Source organism: Periophthalmus magnuspinnatus, chromosome 14 (genome assembly GCF_009829125.3).
Source record: "Periophthalmus magnuspinnatus isolate fPerMag1 chromosome 14, fPerMag1.2.pri, whole genome shotgun sequence".
NCBI lineage: Eukaryota > Metazoa > Chordata > Actinopteri > Gobiiformes > Gobiidae > Periophthalmus > Periophthalmus magnuspinnatus.
This window is the reverse complement of record NC_047139.1, coordinates 24,287,203-24,308,848: the sequence shown is the minus strand read 5'-3', so window position 1 is coordinate 24,308,848 and position 21,646 is coordinate 24,287,203. Positions and strand designations below refer to the sequence as shown.

Sequence of the window (21,646 nt, the reverse complement as noted above, 5' to 3'; positions counted from 1 at the left end):
GTTCCCTTTGCCCCGCGGCGACATTTTGTGGTCTGCCTTCACCTAGAGCTTTTTCCCAGAAGGCATCAGTGCTTTGGCCAGGGCAGGGGGGCTGGCAGGTGGTTTCCACACAGAAAGGACAGGCAAACATCTCAACTGTGTGTCTGCTGCCTGCATTATTGCAACTACTTTTACGCTTACAATACTAAAACTACCTTTTTTCTAAAGAACACTGCAACTACCCCAATTTAGCACTGCATGATTTTTGAACAAAATGTAATTGTGATTTATGATTAGATTTGCGATATATGCTCAAAAAGTAGGATTCTGTCCAGAGTTTGCATATTTTAAATCAGTCCAGAAGCATTAACATTTGAGAGAACTTATAAAACTAGAGCGGTTTCCCAGAAGACATCAGTGCTCCAGCCAGGGCAGGGGGGCGAGAAGGTGGAGTGGACAGACAAACATCTCACCTGTGTGTCTGCTGCCTGAAACATGTATCTATGAAACACTGGCACAGTCTCTAACCCCCTGACACAGCCACAGTCATGCCGTCACTGTCTAGAGTAGGGCTGTCAAAATTATCAAAAATCGGATACTAATCGATACTAAAACTGGCATCGAAACTAGATGCTCATTTGAGCACATATGGATACTAAAAATATCACATTCACTGGATAGAAATGAACCTTTCCAGAAAAGCTTTAGAATGATCTTTAGTTGAGTAAGACCACACAGACTAGTATGTGCCCATGGACCATTATGGAACCTACCTGGATGAGGGATTACACATATATAAGACCACATGGGAATAGAAAATGAAGTACTATGATTTAATGTTGAAAACCACATTCTATTGTCTAAAGAAAGTGTGTTTGTTATTATCACTGTTGCATCAGAATTGGTATTGTCAATCTCACGCTCAATCCTTCCTTCACTCGTGAACAAGACCAAGATACTTGAACTCCTCCACTTGAGGCAGAGACTCTCCACCCACCCGGAGAGGGCAAGCCACCTTTTCAGGTCGAAAACCATGGCCTTGGCTTTAGAGGAGCTCAATCTCATCCCAGCCGCTTCACACTCTGCTCTGGCTTGATGAAGCCATCAAGACAATATCATCTGCAAACAGCAGAGATTGTAGTGCCCAATCCGAACCCCCTCCGGCCACTGACAGCGCCTAGAAATTCTGTCCATAAAAACAATGAACATAACCGGTGACAAAGGGCAGCCCTGATGTCCAACACACTCTGGGAATAGGTTTGACTTACTGCTGGCAATGCGAAAACTCCTGCTCCGGTCAAACAGGGATCAAACAGCCCTTAGCAAAGGGCCCCGGACACCATATTCCCAGAGCACCCCCAAAGGACATCACAAGGGACACAGTCAAATGCCTTCTTCAGATCCACAAAGCACATGTGGGCTGGCTGGGCAAATCCCACGAACCCTCGAGCACCTGATGGAGCGTATAGAGCTGGTCCAGTGAATCCTCCTCAATCTGAGGTTCAACTATCTGTTGGATTTTCCTGTTAAGTATCCTGGAATAGACCTTACCGGAGAGGCTGAGGACTCCAATTCCCCTGTTGTTGGACATATGGTGCAGCCCTACTCCAATGGTCTCTCCACACATTCCTTCAAATACATTTTAAACCCTAATATAGTCGCCTGTTTTCAAAGATGTCAGGACAGTGAATCAAACAATAATCATTACAGTTTTAGGGCAAAAGATGTGGTTTGCATCCAAATAAAATCTAAGTCCACAAAGACAACAGCTTGATGGCATTACCACATAATAAGCTACATTAAAACAGACAGAAAAGTTCCATTTAAATATGTCCCTAGAGAATTCATAATATCCGGCAGCAAAATACTTCTAATAGTTCTTTCGACCAATAACAAAGTTCTAATGTTTCCGACTGCACACAAATGCAGCGCTCCGCCTCCTCAAATCAAAGAGCCCAAAGCTAAGACCTTTGCTGCCATGGTAACAATCAGTTTAATGAACCAGTGACAGTGAAAATGACAAAGAGGGGGAAATTAGGTCATCATTTCTACTTTTTGTACTGTGCAAGAATGAGAAGAGGAGACTATAGGCCTGTGAATGTCAGCGCTGTCCAAGTGCCCTTCTACTAATGCGGATATATTGAGACAAGTCTTTTTACTGTTCTACCAGATCAGTTTTGGGAGCAATGGCCAAGTTATTATGAAAATCTCAAAGTTCTTTTAAGTTAAACAGACGATAGTGCATGAATATTACTTAGAAGGTTGTCGTTGAAAAACAAAAAGATGCATTACATATTTAACCACTTTATACAACTGTTTGCTGGGACTCACAACACTAAACATTTTAAATCCAATTTCAATACCAAGAAAAGGGTCTGATGCTCAATACCTTGTCTAAACTATAGGTACAACAAGTAAAAAAAACGCAAGATATTTTGTTCTTCATAGAGGACATTTTATTATCTAAATAACTGCAGCCTTTGTCATTTGATAACTACACAAACCCAATTGGTGATTCAGATTTGATTGTGACGCGTTGTGCAGTGCAGCCCTACCACCATTCATCTTGAGCAGCCCTAAACCTTGAGTAAACCCCCTCTCCTTCAATATTATTTTGCATAAATCTGCCCATTATCAGATAGGGTGAGACTGAATAATAGGTTGATAAAACCTTCCCCTCGCTGTGTCGTGCTTGCATCATGCCTGCCTCATACACATCTCAAATATGTGTCAAATATTTCAAGACTGATGAGGCGCGCTCAAAGGTCTGTGCCACCGAACTCCACGTTAATGCACCCGCCAGCAAATTTTTTACCATCGACCCCCATCCCGTGCAATAAGGACAGAGCCATCAATCAGGGGCGGGATGGGCGACACCAGAACGCGCTGATGAAGTAGGGGGCTTCAGCGCTTAATGACGAATGGATCCCGCTGATATGGACGCAGTGTACGATGACAGTCCGCCGAGAACGCTTGACCTTTCCGTGAAATCCTCAGCTGCGATTTAGCCAATGCACAAAAAGAAGTGGCAGACTATGCAAACTGCTGTTATAAGTTAAAAAAAAAACCAAACAAACAAGTGTGCAGGTAAAGTTGAACAAGTAGAACATTTTATGGTTTTCGGTATAGTTTGTGAAATGATTCAAATGTAGCCATCTTGGGGTCACTTGAGTTAATCATGCCTGTGTTGCTGGCCCTTATTAATGAAAGGTAGCAGCAATTGTAAATTACTGGGTATATTTGGAACATATTCAAAGTTCATACAGACAGAAAGTACAGTAATTTCTACTAATACTGCATGGAAAAACTACCACCCCAAATGGTAAAGCAACAGTACAACTTTTACAACCTCACAAATTGTTACAAATAAAATTCTATATTCTACGAGGCCAAGTGTTTTAAAAAGAATTGATCCAAAAAACAATATAGATTATGACTATGCTACAGTTAAGGTAGTAAATTCTGCAAAAAGGTAGAATGCATAAACTTGATTTAAACATCCAATTTGAAATTCAGGGCTCTCAAAAGGACTGCATGTGTCCTTATTTTCAGAAGTTCCTTGAATGCAGCAGTGTGTTTAGTGTCGACCCTCTGACCCCACCCTCCTCTGCTCCCACATCAGGCTCTGGGAGTGACCTTCATGCTGCCTGATAGTCGCGCTAATTGGGGTCTCTACAGAGCACCCCCCACGCAGAGCGCCCTCCATACCGTGCTAGAGGAGAGGCTATGGGGTGAAAGGGAGGCAGAAGAGGGGGCAGTTATCTGTACAAAAAGACTCTGGGATCACAAAACTCAAAAATCAGGTCTGAACTTATCACATTTTAAACGTAATTGACAAAAAGCAGAGCATAAACTAGTATGCAGTAAACATTTAGATTCAAGAGGAGCACAGTAACGCCAGGATGTTGCTGCTTCAGCCCAAATACTTGATTTAATGTCAACAGATGCTCAGCAAATGCCACAAGAGGAGTAAAGGAGGAGCATGTCAGTAAAGACGGTTAAAGCAACACTGTAGCTTTCTGAAGGTGGCATGATTCCATAAAAATAGAAATTTAAAACTATACTTCCGAATGTTCTCCATGGAGATAGATGAGTTTTATGTCAAACTGGAATATTATAGTCAAACAACATATCCATGGAAAGTGACCCTCCTTCAGGCCAAATATGAGTCAGGTTTGTGGAGATGCAAGCCCACTCTCAGTAAGGACAAGTTTCAGTGCAATAAAATCTTCCAAAGTGAAAAAACAGGCTTTAATTGTAGTCTATATTTGGCCTAAAAAGTTACATGGTGGGGCTTTAAGAGGAATATAACACTACATCAGTGAGAGTGCCCTGGAAAAAGGTCCAGTCAGACGATATGGATAAGTGGAACAACCTGGACCATAGTGACAGCTGCTAAAAGGCCAATAAACTCAGCAGTGACATGACACTGAATGAATTTATACAACCGGGAATGGACCAAGTACTAAACAACATTTAAGCACTCTCATTAGCCAGTGTTTCACATCGACTAGGTTAAGTCTAAGACAGTGGTAGTGGCGCAAATGATTTTTATTTGAATCATTTCATCTCACGCAATTTGTGGAGTATATATGTCACTTGCTGTCTATATTTAATCTTACAGCAGGCATTTTGTCCAATGTAGTCATATAAATTTATGATAATACTATGAGCAACAAAGTCTGGTGTTGTTATGCCAATTTATAGTCAAGGAAATTCAGGCTATGTGGGGGCCACTGTAGCCTCCTTCATTAGCCTAACCCATCCACTGTTCCTCTTCCAAAGCCACAAACAATTCATTACATTCATCAGAGCTAGCTTGTTAGCAATTGTACTATAAAATGCTAACAAGTAATACTTTATTAGCACAAAAAGGCAAAAAAACTGATAGCAGTTCCTGGGTAAAGAGGGGGCCATTACATGACAAACAAACGACAAAGAAAAGGCCTCAGGAAATAACAAAAGATATTATTAAGCACAACATGGGACCTCCCAGGGTCAAAGGGGTCATGTTTTGAATGTAGTCAGTTGGATTGGTTGCATGTTAGCAGGAAACTTTTGAAGCAGTTGTTGTATCTAATTAGGTTTTACAATGTCAATATCCAGATCACTCTATGAATACAATAATAATAACTTTTAAATGATCCTTGACCATTGTGTGATTGTCATTAGTGATTTGGTGTGATCCAAATAAAAGTATAAAGGAGAAAGCGCTGTTTTGCGAATTCTGAGGAGTACTTGTTTTAAAGCACCCCAAACAGATGTAAAAAGTTGATATTTTCAACCATATAAAATAAACAATTCTTATCTAAAGAACTAAAGCAAATACTTTCCCTGGTTCTGGCTTGCTCACTTGTCACTTGTGAAAAGCTCTTTACAAATGTGCCTATATTTTCAGGAAGAGATCAGTCATCGAAGGAGTTTCTCTCAAACCATTAGGGTCAGGGCTACAGTTCACTTACAGCGCCTGCAGCTGGGAGCTCTCAGCTTGCCAACACATCATCATATCAGGGCCACTTCCTATCACAGTGATCAGCAGTCTGTAATAAAAAGCAGACAAAATGTACAGGAAGTCATGAGGTAAATATATCGTGCTTTAATGAGAGCCCGTGTGGTGCTTTTAAGGTTAAGGGATGCTTTTGTGCAGGAATTCAAAGACGTACAGTGAGTGAAGCCATTTGCACCAGCCATAGATCCAGTGAATGAGAGTTTGAGCAGCCATGGCCATGAATAGAAAGGTCTGCATTTAATTTGCTAATCCATCATTCCAATTGTGCCCGGTAACAAAGGCGGAGGAGAGTGGTGGGGCATTCGGAGCCAATGGAGCATGCTGAGGGGTGCGTGTGTGGTTCTCCATGGAGCTAGAGGCCGTGGCCCTTGCCCTAAAAGCCTGGCCAAGGCTACGCCGAATGGGCTCAATGCAGGCAAGACTAATCCCTTCATGTCCAAAGAATTGTTTAACTATGTTTGACTGATTAACCCAAACCCCCCTCCAGTACACTTAAAATTTAGCCTTTTTCAATCAAGTCTCCTCCTCTCATCACACAGCGGCGCGGGGGTAATGATGGAGAGATACAGAAAAAGAACAAATGGAAGAGAAACAAAGGTACCGCACTGGTGTTGTCACAATCCTAACATTCCAAGCTCGATTTCGATACTAAGGAATAAACTCAATACCGATTCCGATGCCACAATGATAATAACAAACACACATTAGACAATAGAATGTGATTTGCAACATTTAATCATAGTAATTTCTTCTATATAACCATGTGGTCTTATATCTGTGTAATCCCTAAGTGGTCCAGGTAGATTCCAATCAATTAAATTGGTGTATACTAGTCTATGTGTCTTATACTTGTTCTGATACAGCTCAAGATCATTCTAAAGCTATTCAGGAAAGGTTCATTTCTGTCGTGTGAATGTGACTTCTTTGTGAAAAGGACACAGTTTCTAGTCCTCCAAATGCACAGAGCACATGAATCCCAGTGAACCAGCTGTTGCTAACATCCAAAGGTCACACAACTCTAGCCTTGAGAGCTTTTCCAGAGTCAGCGCTAATGTGTTAGCAATAGCGTACTCTGCTTTTTCTCTGGCTCCATGGGAGAAACAGGCAAATTTAAAAGGTACTCTCCAGCGTGAAAAAAGAGGTTGTCTGGAAGATTAACCCAGCTTCCTTTTATAGCCCCTGACAAGAGGTTAAATCACACATTACACCGCATGAAATGTCTTCCAGTAATTAGATCAAGAGTATGAGTCTCTCTCCCTCCCCTCGCAGACCGCAGCTGATCAAAGACTAATGATGGTGTCAGTGCCATTGGCAGTGCAGGCTGGGTAAATCTCCCCATCGGGATGGCAATCTGTCAGGGCTGCGAGCTCTGCTAAACAGCACAGGACATGAGGACAATGAGGCTTGACACAAAGTAGACTAAATGAAGCTGGTTGTTACCTACAGCGATCCCTGAGCCGTGCAGCGCTCTTTATGCGCCATTAAAATCCAAAGTAATCATTAGCAGCTCTTTGTTTTGGGTCCAGGCTGGTTGGATATTCATGTGCGCAAATCAGCTGCAAACATGTCAGTCACATCTGGAGGTTTGAATCAGTAACAGTGAACAGCACTCCTGATCTTAGACTCTCTTCTACTGTTGTCAAAAGTATGAGATATCATTACTATTAATACTAGTACTGAAACAAGATACTCATTTGAACAACTATTGCTTCTGAATTAACAGGTCTAAATTTGACCTTTCTTGAATAGTTTTAAAATAGTCTTAATCTCTGTCAGAACCAATATAAGACTACAAGGTATATTAATGTTGATAATTACATTATTGACTAAAACAGTCTTTGTTATTATCATTGTGGCACTGAAATCTGTACTGAATATAAAGCCTTTTCCTTTTGAGATTTTAGTATGGTGACAACTCTACTCAGCTCCTGTAAATGTACGCACACACTGCCATATGTGGACTTTGGACTGATTTAATGAAAAGGCTGTTATAAATATCCCACAAAAGCCTCGAAAAATAGTGCCACCCCCTGCCAGAACGGACCATTTGTCCAAACACAAACCAGATTATTCAAATTGAGAGCTCATACAGATCCACATGGGTCCATTGTAAGTACTGGAGCCAGTGCCATCTCTTTCATGTTACAAATTCCACCAGTGGACATAGGCTGTATCACATTTACTTGCTGCACTATAACAGTAGACCGCAATGTACTTATAAAATGGATAAATGCCAGAACATTTCCAACCAAATCAAACATGGAGGAGACAAAGATTCTGTGTTTCAGAATGTGCGAGGTATTCACATTAAACCAAAACATGTGATCATCAAGTGAATTTAATCAAACTCAAATAGCCCCAAGGTTCCTCACACCAGTAGAACAACAGCGTATTTACATATATTCAACTGAAAATATCTGTAAAAGAATAGAGGGTCGTCTTTTGTTTGATAACGATGAAGTGAATGCTATGTTTGGCCATGGTTTGACATGCAAAAGATTCTTTAGAGTATCTTAACATTACATTTTCTACATAGTGACAATATTGCAAGTCAAAACAAAGCAGAAAAACATTAGCCGTGTCCCAATTCAACGGCTGCATCCTTTGGCGGCTACATTTAAAGGCCAGTTGCTTCACGATCGGCGTGACATAGCTGTCCCATTTTACGGAGAAAACATGTTAATACATGTTTTTAACTTTATGAAATCATTACTAACCAACTGTAAACGTGACATAACGCCATAACCCCCACAAAACTGTCAACGAAGTTTATTATTAACAGCATAAGCCTCAGAGATTTGAGCTAAAAGTCTGACTTGTAATCTGCAGCTAATGCGGTGAAAAGTCCACTCAAACTTTCATATTTGGACAGATTGCCAACAAACACTAATAATGTTTTTACTGTTAGGAGAAAAGAAGCCCAAGGAGTAATTAATAAAGCTGTGAGGAGGAAATGACCACGTTTTCATGGACATGGGACTAAACACTTGGCCAGTGTAGCTTGGCGGTAGGATAACACGAAGGCACAGTTTAATTATGTCTAACAAACTTATATTTAAGTGCAAATTACGCAGTATAAGCCTCCAATTTATGCATTTAACTCTGTGATTCATCTGCTTTTTACAATTCCTGAATGTTTTTAAATTAAAGAGTAAAGAACAGTGTTTGGACTAGTCATTTAACAGATTTATGCTCAAGCACTGATGTCGATGTAAAAGACCTGTGTCTGTCTGTTTTGTCTGTCAGACAGAAACGTATAATAATGATATATAATGAAATAATAAAAATGTTTGATATTCATTGTCTTTTCTCATCTGCAGCCTCCTGTATGACAATAGGAAACACTGCTGGGGTCACAAAACCCCAGGTGATGTATGAAATGGGTCAAATGTAGATGACAACAACAGTAGGCTGGTGAGGTGACCTGCTGCTAACACAGACTACTGCCACTACTGAAGTATGGGACATGTTGCACTGCCTATTGTATTAGTAATGAGGGCTGCAAGACTAATCAAATTGAAATCACAATGCAAATGGTAAAAATGTGTCAAATGTGTATTATTGCTGATTTAATTTAGCCTCTAATAGTTCTGTAACTTTCTTGATGTTTTTGTCATTACAGGTTCTGACTTTTGATTCACTGTGAGATGTGACAGTAATTTGAGTTTGTTTTGATAATAACATTTACATATATTAAACAATGTTTAAGCAGAAGTAATCCACCTGTTGACATTTTACAAATATAATTAGCATGTTTTGAACTGTCACATGGTTCAGTAAAAAGGAACAAAATATGAGAGTATATTGACATACAATTGTTTTTTTGTACTAACTTTATAATGTGTGTAAAGGGTTTATGATGATATTACTGATGAAGTATTTCCAGAAGTTCCTTCTGATTGTATAATAAACCAGCTTTTGTGTTTTTAGACATAAGATTTGGATGAGATTTGGAGGAGATCTCTAAAGTGTAATCTTTTTAACTGAGCGTAATATGCATGGTACATGCAGTAAGCATTAGCGCTAGCAGCATGTTTTGGTTGCTGGGTGAAGGGAGTGGCTCCGTGGACTAGACCTGTCCCATTTCTACACGGCCTTTGCAGTCCATGGAGGCTACACGAAGCAGCCTTCGCCGACACAGCTATTGGTTGCATTGTACAGTTAAGATCTTGCAAAATGTGTACAAATTGTTGGTTTCTTCACAGTTGTCAGAGTGAAAGAACCTTTACTCCTGACCTATGAGTATTTTCATGTAGTCTATTTACACAGCAAAATACAGAGCCTAGAATTGTTACTGACAAAATCCACCATTTTTGTAGAACGAGTGCAAAACATCTATAGCTCTGCATTAGCCAAAACACTGTTTTAAAGTTTTCAAAAGAGCAGTGCTAAACAGAAATGTGATAAACTACTGGGTCACTACTGGGATGTACATTTTAGACCTATTGTGCCACAAAACCTTTGAATGAATGATCAATGTATTATTTAGCAGTTTTAAAATCTCCATTGGTTTAACATAAGCCTGACTGAAAATTCTATGATGTGTGACAACACAATCTGAAGTTGAGGAGAAGTATAATATTTAAGCACCTCTTAAACATACATTTTAAACATTTAGATCTAGATTAATGGGAGACACCACAGACTATATTGTCATATTTTTAAATTTTCAGTTTTTAGGTCAGTTTGGTCTCTTGGCATACACGTTTTCATGTGGAAACAAAACATTTGCCCACTCTGCACTGAAATATGTTTTAATATTGAATTTAATCAACTGGCATCCATAGATTTATGTGGGACATAACTTAAACATCTATTTTCACAAAATGCATTTTTCCCCCATAGGGACATGAGGACCACTCCTTAAAGTAGCACCTACACCAAAGTACCAAACTTTTCAATCTGGACTTAAGATTTTGACAAAACATACATAAGGATTTTTTCATTTCATTAAAGTTTTAACTCCAAAACAATGAGGCGGAATTTGAATTTTTAAAAAAAATTTCAATGAGATTTACTTTACTTAAATACTAAATGACATATCCAGAATCCCCTGGGTATATTTTTTGCATCTGATATGACAACAAAATGAAGTAAGAAATTTAAACCTAGCTCTTTTCATGTTTCTGCTTTGAATGTCCAAAAATTGTAAATTTTGGCTGATTTTACTCATGAAATGTTGTATTTTTATGTGAAAACATAACATGATGAAAAATTGTAATTGTACTTGTTTTTTCTTACTTTTATAAAAGTAAACTACAGAATAAGCTTCAAATTGATATCTTGATATCTAAATTTAAGATATTTTTCTATTCACCTGCAGTGTCTCGTCTTAATCACCATCAAATTAAAATTTGAATGGAGGCAATTGGCAAGTTGCAAAAGCTGCAATTTTTTCAGTAATTTCTTTCACAAACAAAAAATCCGGTCTTACTTTGGGTAAAGACGGCTAACCCTGTAAGTTTAGGTCTGTACAAACATGTTCTGAAATGTGATTCTTGTGTTAGTTTCTCAATTAAAATTTCAACATTCAATATTTGAATTAAATCCTTTTATCACAACATAAATCACAAATCTAATTTCTGTCAGGAAAAAAAAAATCTCAATTAGATATTTTTGTCAAATTGTTCAGCCCTAAATCACGACAGTCGATCTAAGCAGCACCTGGTTCCTCCCTTGATGGGGTGACAGACCTAGTGGCTATTAATTACCCACAGCGTAGGCAGACCCATGCAAAGATGAGACCCAGCGATGTGAGATATGGCTGCTCCTCTGACACAGCGTGGCGACCTGCCTTAGGACTCTTCTTTACACATGAGTACTTTGGAGTGCGCCTTTCAAATCAGGACCACCGCACGCCCCCCTCCCTCCGCCTCCTGCAACCCAATCTCCATCACATTCAGTGGATGTTACAGTACTTGGGGGGATATTTTCTGACTAATGCAAAAAGTGGGCTGTGCAGTGGCATGATAAAAGGTTGACATTTTCCCTTCTCTAATTCAATGCTTCCTTTGTAAACAGACGCATGCTTTTTAGTGGAGTGCATACTGGCAAAAACACATTATACATTATGGTCAATTTTATGATTTGCTCTCCAAGTCATATGCAGCAGACAAAAGGGGGAAATGGTAAAAGCAGTGCATTAAGCCTATAGGTCTTTAGTTGCTTAGTCGATTAATTGGTGTCTTAGTTGACATTTTATTTGGATTATAAGGATTTATATGAAACAGCAGAAAGGAGAAGTGGATGCAAGTTAGCTGAAGATTTGGTATTTTTTGGTATTTACAAGTTAAAAGGCAAATTCACAAGTCCATAATTCAAAACTTTAATCCGTCTTTATATAAATACATTGTTTCCTAGTGCCGTTTTGTGAGTGCAGTTTGGGTTAATACATAGACATACGTAATAGTTTTGAGAACTTTTGCCACGCCTTTTCTTTAGTCGACTAATCGATTGATGGGACATGTCTTTAGTGCATATTCTTTATTGAAGGACGTCAGGCGAACGTGGCTCTAAAAAAACTGACAGCTTTTCTTTGGCTCTCCAAAAACGGGCCCCTCTCAGACAACAAGTTCAGCCCAAAAGTTTGACCTGGACTTTAACCCCCATACAGGTGGCTCATGCACAAAGCGAGGCGTCAGTGTTCTCCACTCAGAGATCATTCACACGGAGTTCAACAGCGTCATTCTAATGCCATGAAAAGAATTCCTGGTAGACTCACGTCCTGTGTTGACTGAAAGCATCTAGTTAAGGCCTTTTCAGACACAAGTTTTATAAGGCAAATAAATAATATCACATGATTGCCATATCCTCTTAAAGGGCCTATATTGCACTATTTTGATCTATGTTATAATGTTGTTTCCTCATCAGAAGCATACCCGGAGTTGGGTTTTGTTTCATTCAAACGTTTAACACACAAACCCTGCATATTTAGACTGAGTTTTTCTCTCAAACATCAAACACTCCATTTCACCTTGTGATGTCATGTGGTAATACAGTAAGTGTTCGACTGCATTCTTCACTCCATACACCTTCACTAGAATCATTTGGATAATTTCAGCTATAAAATTGCCCATCTCTATTAAACTAAAGGTAAAAAGTAGCTGTTAACTTGAAAAACTTGACATCACAAGGTGGAAGACAGCATTAAGATGTAGACAGAGATAATAAAGGGTTACTCAAACATGTACAAATGAAACAGAGCTCCAGCTATGGTTTTGATGAGGCAACAACATTCTAACATGAGTTAAAGCTTACAAGAGTCAATTTTGCATAATAAAGGACCTTTATGTACAGTTAAGTTTGAACATTACCTTGGTCAAGCTTTGGAAAGATCATATTTAGATAAAGCCACGGCCACATTCTGACATTGAGCTGGAGTTTACAGGAGTCCACCTCCTGTGAACTTTGACCTGTGATGACGTTTCCCACAGAGTGACGACTAACTGCACCTCTGCACATTCCAGGAAGTGAGGCCAAGGCTTGAGAGGAGGAGACATACACGACATGTACTAGGATGTGCACTGAATCTACAGTACTAGACCTGTAATGACTATATCAATGTTGAATGTATGATAGATAGAACTGTTACTTTTCAGGGTACTTTGTCTTTGTACTAGTGAGGAACTTTTTGTTAATGTTCTGTACCACAAAGATCTGAGCTGTGGGGGGTTGAATAAATAACTTCTGAGACTCATTAAGTGTTTCATTTATTATTGCATATTTTTTGGGGGAAATCCTGCTTTAGGGATATTGTTTCAGTGGCATAATGGCATTCGATATTATTGGTTATCTTACTTCAAAATATGTTATCGTCACAAGCCTACATAGTACTACGCCATGTTCGCAGTTCAAGAAAGAGCACTTTGTCCTCTCTGCTAGGCCTGTCACGATAATTACTTTATGGACCAATATGTTTTTGGGGGTCAATGCACATAAGCAATCGTGGGGAGAGTTTTATGTTCTGTAAATAACTTCTGTGGCTAATTTTTGCTTGGTTATTTAATGCAGCTCATGTATTTAATTACGTATATTTTAAAAACAGGTTTAGTGTGATCATCTTTCTTTAGGGTTATTGAGCCAGTGGCATAAAGACATTTCTATTATTACTGTCTATATTTTCTTCAGCAATATATTGTACTTCAAAATGTGTTATCGTGACAGGTCTACGCAGTACTATACCATACTTACTGTATCACTTCATCATTTGTGCTTTCACTGCTCTGTTTCAATATGCAATGCTGTGGTGGGCCGTGGGTCTGTGTACAGAGGACCCAGTCAGAGATGGAGACTGTTTGGACAATGTAGGTGTCCAGCACGCTGCCTGTCTAGAATAACGATTCTGTTGAGCTGCTAAAAAACTCCTGCTGTGTTCTTTGAAGTGGAGGGTCAATAACACAAACTCCCTACACTGTTTTTGGAATGTAACTGTTAAAACTCCACAGGCGGAGTTGTACATTGCTATCAGTGAGAAAACGCCGGCTTCAAACAGGCTCAGAATGACATGTCAGAGATTAGCCTCCGAAGGTCACAGTCTTAGCCTATCCTTTCAGCTGCTTTTCACAACACAACCCCAGGCCCTTTGGAACAACAGGAAGAATGTCATCTGGTTACTTTTCAAGGCACGGAGATACCATTCACTGGGCTCCACAATGGTCACAAACAGGACCAGAGGCTGAGGAGGTTATAAAGGGCTCCATTCTGGGCACGGTCAGCTCTGCAGCACACTGCGCACAACTATACATACACACATCCACACACACAAGCACACACATACACACACATTAGGGCTGTTTTATCGGTCGATGGTGTCTTAGTTGATCAAAAATTGAATTAGTCAACTAATCATTTTATTTATATTATAAGGATTTATATGGGACAACAGCAGAAAGGAGAAGTTAGTGAGTGAATTAGCTGATTTTGTATTTTTTGTTTTTTAAAAGGCAGATTAAACTCATGATTTACAAGTTTAATCTGTGTTTATATAAATACATCATTTTCTTGTACTTTTTTCTGCATAAATAGTAATTTTTGCATGAACTCCTACGCAGTTGTAGTCTTGTGGGGTCCGATACATTTGGCGATATGTACTAGTTGAGAGCTTTTGCCCTGCCCCCTTTTTAGTCGACCAAGAGTTACTTTAGTTGACTGCAGCCCTACCACACACACAAATGAACACACATTCACACACATGCACCCCCCCCCCCACCCCACCCCCACCCCCACACACACACACAGAGGCTGGAGGATAGCTGCTGAGAGGTGCCATGTACTGACCGCTAACCCCCGGCTCCTCTCATCTCAAAGGTTCACAGCACCAGGGTCAGGACTCTCACATACCGCTCCTGCAAACGTGACTGCAGCCAACCTGGCAACCACATGTTATTCTGTCTGTGTTTAAGCACTTTGAATTACTTTGTGTACGAATTGTGCTATACAAATAAACCTTGCCTTGCCTTTAAAAAGAGACACTGAGATAAGAAACTTTAACATATTATTTACTTAAAGGTGCACTATGTAACTTTTCTGGTGGAGGGTCTGTAACCTGCCTGTATCTAGAAATGACGCTGGCAGGTCAAGTTCCAAGTCAAATCTGTGGAGAGACAAACCCGCTCACAGAAAGCATGTTGTTTAAGGCAATAACAACACCTAATTGAATAAATGCAAGATAGATCAGTGTAATGCCATACTGAGGGACATTTCAGGCGACACAATAACATCTCAATGACGACAAGTAGGTAGCAAACCCCCACTAGAAAAGTTACATACTCCACCTAAATAAAAATACCACTCCACCCCAGATTCATAATATAATTCACGCTACAGGGGTTTTACTGAAAAATAAAGTAAATCCCATACATCACTTGGAGCAAAAATCCTTCAAAAATTACAGTCTCTTAATGAGGGCTGTGAAATATTAAAAATAAAGCCTAATTAGCCCACAGCACTTTACATCTCCTCCCTGCTCTAATCCTCTGGTAGCTTAGCCTTATCTAATGTCGGCGGCTGCTATGACACTCGTGAGCCCACTCTGTATATCCCCCCACACTATATCCCATCCACTTGATATGGCCTTGCAGCTTTAGCGTTTTAGTGTCGCAGCATTCTCTCGACCCCCAACTCCGGGTCAAGCTCCGGGCCTCTGCAGAAGTCACTAATGATGCTCTGAAATGCTTTGCTGGCTTGGGTGTCTGAAAAGTGAAGCAATAACGGAGGACACATGCTAATGGTGTCTATTAAAATTGCTTAAGTGTGATGTAAAGCTCGCCTGGCAACCTCCTCTTGTGAAAGGCTTTGGCGGCGGAGAGGGGAGTGAGCAGGCCTGTCACGATAATTATTTTATCGACCAATATATGGAAGCTGGAAAAATATTTTTAGGATGAAATATATATCATATGTGGATTTTGGCACTAGTGTTTTTTTTTTTGTAGTACCATAAGATTTGAGTTATAGGAGGTCAAATAAATAATGTCAAGTTCCAAAACTAAATAAACTTAAAACAGAAGTAATGAAGTGTTTCATTCTGCAATTTCCAAAAAGATTTATGGGATTAGGACTGCTTTAGGATAATTGTGTTAAGCATAGTTTCAAAATGATTGTGATATATTTATGTAGGATTACATCGCACTTGAACATTGTTATTGTGACAAGGGCTGTCAAAAACTAATTTTTGAAGTGAGATTTATTGGTGAAGAAAATATAAAAATTAAGAGATCATAATGAACTCATTTATGCCACTGACACGATGATCCTAGAGCAATTCTAAATGTGCAATATCATTAAAAAACATGAGCTGCAATAAATAAATAGAAAAATGAAACACTTAGTTTGTATCTAATGAGTCATACAAGTTATTTATTCAACCCTCTGCATCTCAAATCTGATCGTAGTACAGAAAAATAACCAAAATGTTCCCCACAACAGATATTGAACCTCAAAAATAATTGTTCCATTAGTCATGTATTGAATAATAAGTTGATATAGTAATTATCTCGACAGGCCTAATCGGGACAGGACGAAGGTTAGTGATCCGACTGGGACGACCTTATCATGTGCTATAAACAGATAGTGTAATTGTGTTGGTGGTTTTGCAGTCTCTTTGAGATGACGCCCTGATCACAAAATGAGATGATGTCGTACCGAACCTTGCTCCTCCTGTTTCTCCTGTTATTGCCCCAGGAGTCACCGTAAGGTCTAGAAGATTCTCTAATGATTACCCTGAAGCACAAGACAAAACAACACCACAAATCTTTTTCATCTCATCCTTTGAAAATTTGCAGTGCTCCCAGGCTTAAGGCGGTTTTGCTTTGAATTGCATAGTAAATCGCAATCAAATCGAATCAAAAATACAATTTAAACTTGGAAAACTTAACTTGAAAACTTTAACTTGAAAAAAAAGTTGGTACAATTATCAAACTGCAAAGGCTGCAATTATTTAGATGATAGAACGACTTTTTACAGAAAAATCTTGTTAAAACTGTAGTTTAGACCACTATAAACTTGTTCTGAAATTGATGTGATTCTGGTATTAATTTTTCAGTTCATATTTCTTCTTTCAAATGGTAATGCTCCTTGGAGTTGTTTACAATGAGCACTACTTTTAAACATATCGCAAATCTAAATCACAGAAAAAAACAATTATATTTTCTTCTAAAAATCACACAGCCCATGTTCTGTTGGTACACAGAATGAAAAAAGAACCAACGGCTAACATGCAAATCAAAAAAGGAACCAAAAACACACATACAGGACTCAGGCTTAGTGCCGGTGGATATCTGGCCCCATTAAAAAGCAGAGCATGTGAGCCAGCCTAAATGTCATGTTACAGCTGACCTCTGCCTCTCCCCTGCAGGTTCGGCTCTTTGTTCTCACATCCTGGAGTTGCCCATGTTGATGTCCAAAACACCTGATCTGCTGGTATCATGTGGCTGCAGTGAGTTTTAGCCCGAGCCTGACCTGTTTTTGACCCTTCGCACCGTGCCTCCTGACTTTCACAAAGACAACCAAACATCTGCTCCCAGTCTGAAACCAGACTCATGCTGTTCAGAGTCACCGGGCCGCCCTGGTTCTTCTATTGAGTGGGTGAGTGTAGGCTAACAGCAGCAATGATAGAAAAGTTTAAAGTGCATATGACAGGTTTTCATGTTTTTCTAAATATTGCTCGGTTTGGTTGGATACTTCTGGTGGTAAATAATTTACATCAGTTAAGAGTAAGTTTGTGGAAAAAACTTCAGAAGAAAAAATACAGGAAGTAGCGGTGAGCTCTAAAACAGAATACCACTACTTATCATCAACACCAAAAATTCCATCCAAAATGCAGAGACTATTTACATGCAAGGAAGGCAGTTTAAACATTAATTCAACAAAATAAGGGCATTATCACTGACTATAAGCCTAATCATAACTACTGTGCTTTTTGGACAGGTTTTGGTCCTAGTTAACATTATGGTTGCTAGGTAACAGTTATGGCATTACCTATACATATGTCGTATGTATTGTCCATGTTCAAAGAGAAAGTAAAATGACAAACATTATGAAAGACAGAACTACAATTTTTTGTGAAATCTTAAATATAAATATGTTTTAGTGAAACAAGTAGTCTAACCTGTCATATGCACTTTAAGCCCAATGCTACTTGGTTTGTGTTTTTCCTCCCCTGCCCCGGAAACTGGAGTGCATCCTCATTTGGCAAATGGATTTCACAAATGCGGCTCATCTGAAAACAACCACAGTGGATAGAAATGGTGCGATGCTCATAAAAACACCTGCAAGAGATTTAACATACACAGATTCGCATAGAGAGCAGTAGTGGAATAGGACGAAAAAGTGCATACATTTCCAATTCAAGTACGATCTCTGAAACGCAACATAAAATTAGAGACTTCCAGTAAAGTGCATCTTGCCAAGTGGCTCATTGCGACGCAGTGGAATTATTGCATCAAAAATCCGCCTGTTAGTCAAGCCATTTCACAACCACCAATCACCGAGGCTGGACGCTTACTAATCAATGTATTTTAATGAGCTCTTGTGTGAATCCCAACAACAGCTGAAACATTAAAGCATGCTCAACTTCTCCGCTTCTCCCTTTGTACCTTGTGATCTGTTATTCATAGTCCGCTCTGAAGTCTCAAAGAAATAAAACCAGCGCTTTGATGTTCTCCTCTTATTGCTGCAGTCCATAACAAGCCCAATGTTGGGAATCAGATCTTAAAAGCTGTCACGTGGTGAACTTTCAGTAACACAAAACATCCGGGCCTTGTGTGCACGCTACTTATAATCACTGAGACGCCTTTGTGTGAGAAACAAACAATCATCACCCGTTAATATGCGCTTTGTCACTTGCAAAAGGAAATAAAGTTGACAAAACGTGTTAGCGCTTACTATAAATACTCCACTCCACCAGTCAAGCTTATACCTAAAGACTTGTGCGCTCTGGGAATTGTTTAACTGTCCACATAAGCAGCACTAGACAGACAGCCCATAAAAAGAAGCTACACAAGATTTGTAGAGGAAACTACCCTTCCAGACCGCAATGTAAATCAATATGTTCCAATGCATTTGTCAGTGGTTTTAGCTGGAAAACCTGAGGCCAAGTTGCTTTTTTCCTCTTAAAGTATCTGAGTTTGCAATGACGGGGCAAAAGATTCAGCAAATGAGTCACAAACAAGAGAGGTGAGAGAGACACAGACAAAGGCATTAATTAACACATGCAATCAAGTGTTGTTACAGTTTAGGGAGAGTTACTGCATTGCTTTACGCAGCAGGGACTGATCAAATGAACTGCTGACCATAAGGCTGCCTTGAAAATCCCCAAAAGTCATCACTTGCATTGCAATTCGATCCACTTCAGACTTGGCTTTAATTAAAAAGTACACTCAAATAAAGCATCGGTGAAAGTTATCCGTCAATCTATACCTATTCTGTCACTGTGCTGTCATATTTCTATCATTAATGGTGCAATACATTTCACAGCAGAGCAGAGACCTTTGCTGTCATTTGTCTGCCAGACCTAATTATCCTTCAGTGCGTTGGGAAACATAGCACCCCAATGCAAACAGGGCTCATTCTACACTACACCATAATTGTACCCAGTCGGTGGGTCTGAGTTCTGCCTTCAACGAGGTCTAAAATGTAATTATCTGCTCTTTGGAAAATGTAGAGGCAGACAGCTACATTGCAAAACTGCACTTTTGAAGCAAGTACTGTGAAGCAGTCGCTTGAGTAAGCACAGGATATTACTGTGCACATCCTTCCCGCTGTCATAAATTAAACAACCTCACCTTTGTTATGGTTAGGAGAAGATAATGGATTTTTTACATAACAGTCTGTTTAAACTTTACACAGGGCAAATGCAAAACAGCGCACAAATGTTTGCAAGTCTTACCATGTGAAGCTGAGCGGATCCATAGTCCGGGCACACTGCAGTACGCTTTTAATCATATCCGTCAGGCTCCGTGACATTATAGACAGACTGCAACAATAAAGGCAGTGTCACGGGGGGCAGCCAAATACAACAACATTAACATTCCACCAGGTAAAGGGACGGAGAAACATCAATACATCCCCATTAGTTAAGTGCGCCCTCAGGATAGCCGAAATCGGATCACAGAAGGACCTATTCCTCCTCCCAGCCACGAAGCAATTGCCCACCAGCCAGCAGCATCTCCTCTCCGGTAGAAAATGAGTGCTCCCCGTTGCTCCGCGCGTGCAGCAGGGATCAGGACGTGCCCGGTGACGTCAACCTTTTGTTATCACCTTTAACACTTGGGTTTGCAGGTGGAGACACTTTTGCTCCCCCGTCGGTGCGTAAAAGAGGCGCTATATATGCAGACGGGGCGCAACATCTGTATGGAGAGGGCTGAAGCTCTAAATAGAGATGTACGCAGGCAGCAAGTCCTAATGAGGGTATCACATACATCAGGGGCAGAGGAGACAACTTGGTGACAGCTAGACCATAGTTTAAAAGCTGAGAATAGCTCCAGGACAAGTGCACTACACCTTTACGCACGACCTTATAGTGGAAGATGTGTATTTTTTCCCCGCAGACAAATATACCAAAGCATTTTAGCAGTAAATACATTGCATACATAGGGTGTAAAATGATGATTAAGCAGACAGGACACACAGGATCTCTATTTTGTGGTCGTCAAACAGCAAACAAATAGCTAACCAGTTCACAACACAAGCACAGTTTAATTCAGTTCACACCAGTTTTTACCAGCTACTTTAAGTCCAGTCTTGAACTATTTGTGAAGGGAAAGCTCGTAAAACATAGGAGGCTTATAATAGCTGAATAGACAGAAGAGGGGCCCAGTACAGTAGTTGTAAACCTCCCTGTTGCCAGACTCAGAGCAGTGCCAGCTGACTGGAGGGTCCTGGCTATAGCTAACCTAGCCACTCAGTGTGAAAGATCCACATACCCATTGTTGCCTTTCTGCCCTTTCACAACAAATATGTTTAAAATGCAGGGATGCCGTACAGCGTCGGAAAACAAGCTCGTTTTATGGATGGAGCTACTTACTCTCCGTGCACGTCCGCGAAACACATCTTTTAGTCGGTGGCCATGGTTTAAAACGGACAGATTCTCTCCCTTTGCTTTGCGCTGCCGAATCACTGCTGCTGCTGTCTGCGCCAGCCACTTCCCGCACATGCGCACTGCGGCCTCACGCTAGACGGCGCTGCGCAGAGCGGTGTGGTTTAAAGGTACAGCAGGGAGGGATGCAATTGGACAAAATAATGCAAAGGTTCTTCTTTTATCCAGTTTAAGATTTATTTTAAAATGATGAACTATGAGATTATCTGGTAAAGACAGGTTTGTGGTCTAATTCAAGTTTTCTTAGACCACAAACTGATAGGCCTACATTTGGACTATAATGAACCAACTGTACAGTATTTTACTATTAAATAAATTCCATTAAATCCATCAATTGAGGCAATTATTAAAGGTGCAAGTAACAGTTCTTGTAGAGGGTCTGTCACCTACTTGTTCCATAAGAGTTAGCATATATTTTTACAGCAAGCGGGGTCTCCTCTCCACAGATCTGACCAGTAACTTGACCTAGTGGCGTCACATGCTCATCTATATAAAGTTAGACAAATGTAATGCCATAATAATGCCAAACATTCTAGGCAAAGCGATAACACCTATATGGTAACACG

The 21,646-nt window shown here is 39.9% G+C and overlaps 1 protein-coding gene across 4 annotated transcripts in view; it reads right to left on the bottom strand.

The window, feature by feature from the left end:
• Window positions 1–21,145, bottom strand: part of fam222ba (family with sequence similarity 222 member Ba) — a 44,503-nt gene extending 23,358 nt beyond the window's left edge. Inside the window, exons 1-3 of one of the 4 annotated variants that reach the window (XM_055226562.1) lie at window positions 21,009–21,145; window positions 19,872–19,958; window positions 5,366–5,519 (exon numbers count right to left, since the gene is read on the bottom strand). The gene's annotated coding sequence lies outside the window, so the exon portion shown is untranslated. The remainder of the gene's footprint in view (window positions 1–5,365; window positions 5,520–19,871; window positions 19,959–21,008) is intronic. The other 3 variants (XM_033977878.2, XM_055226563.1, XM_033977876.2) reach the window with 3 other exon arrangements.
• Between the last annotated feature and the right edge of the window lie 501 nt (window positions 21,146–21,646).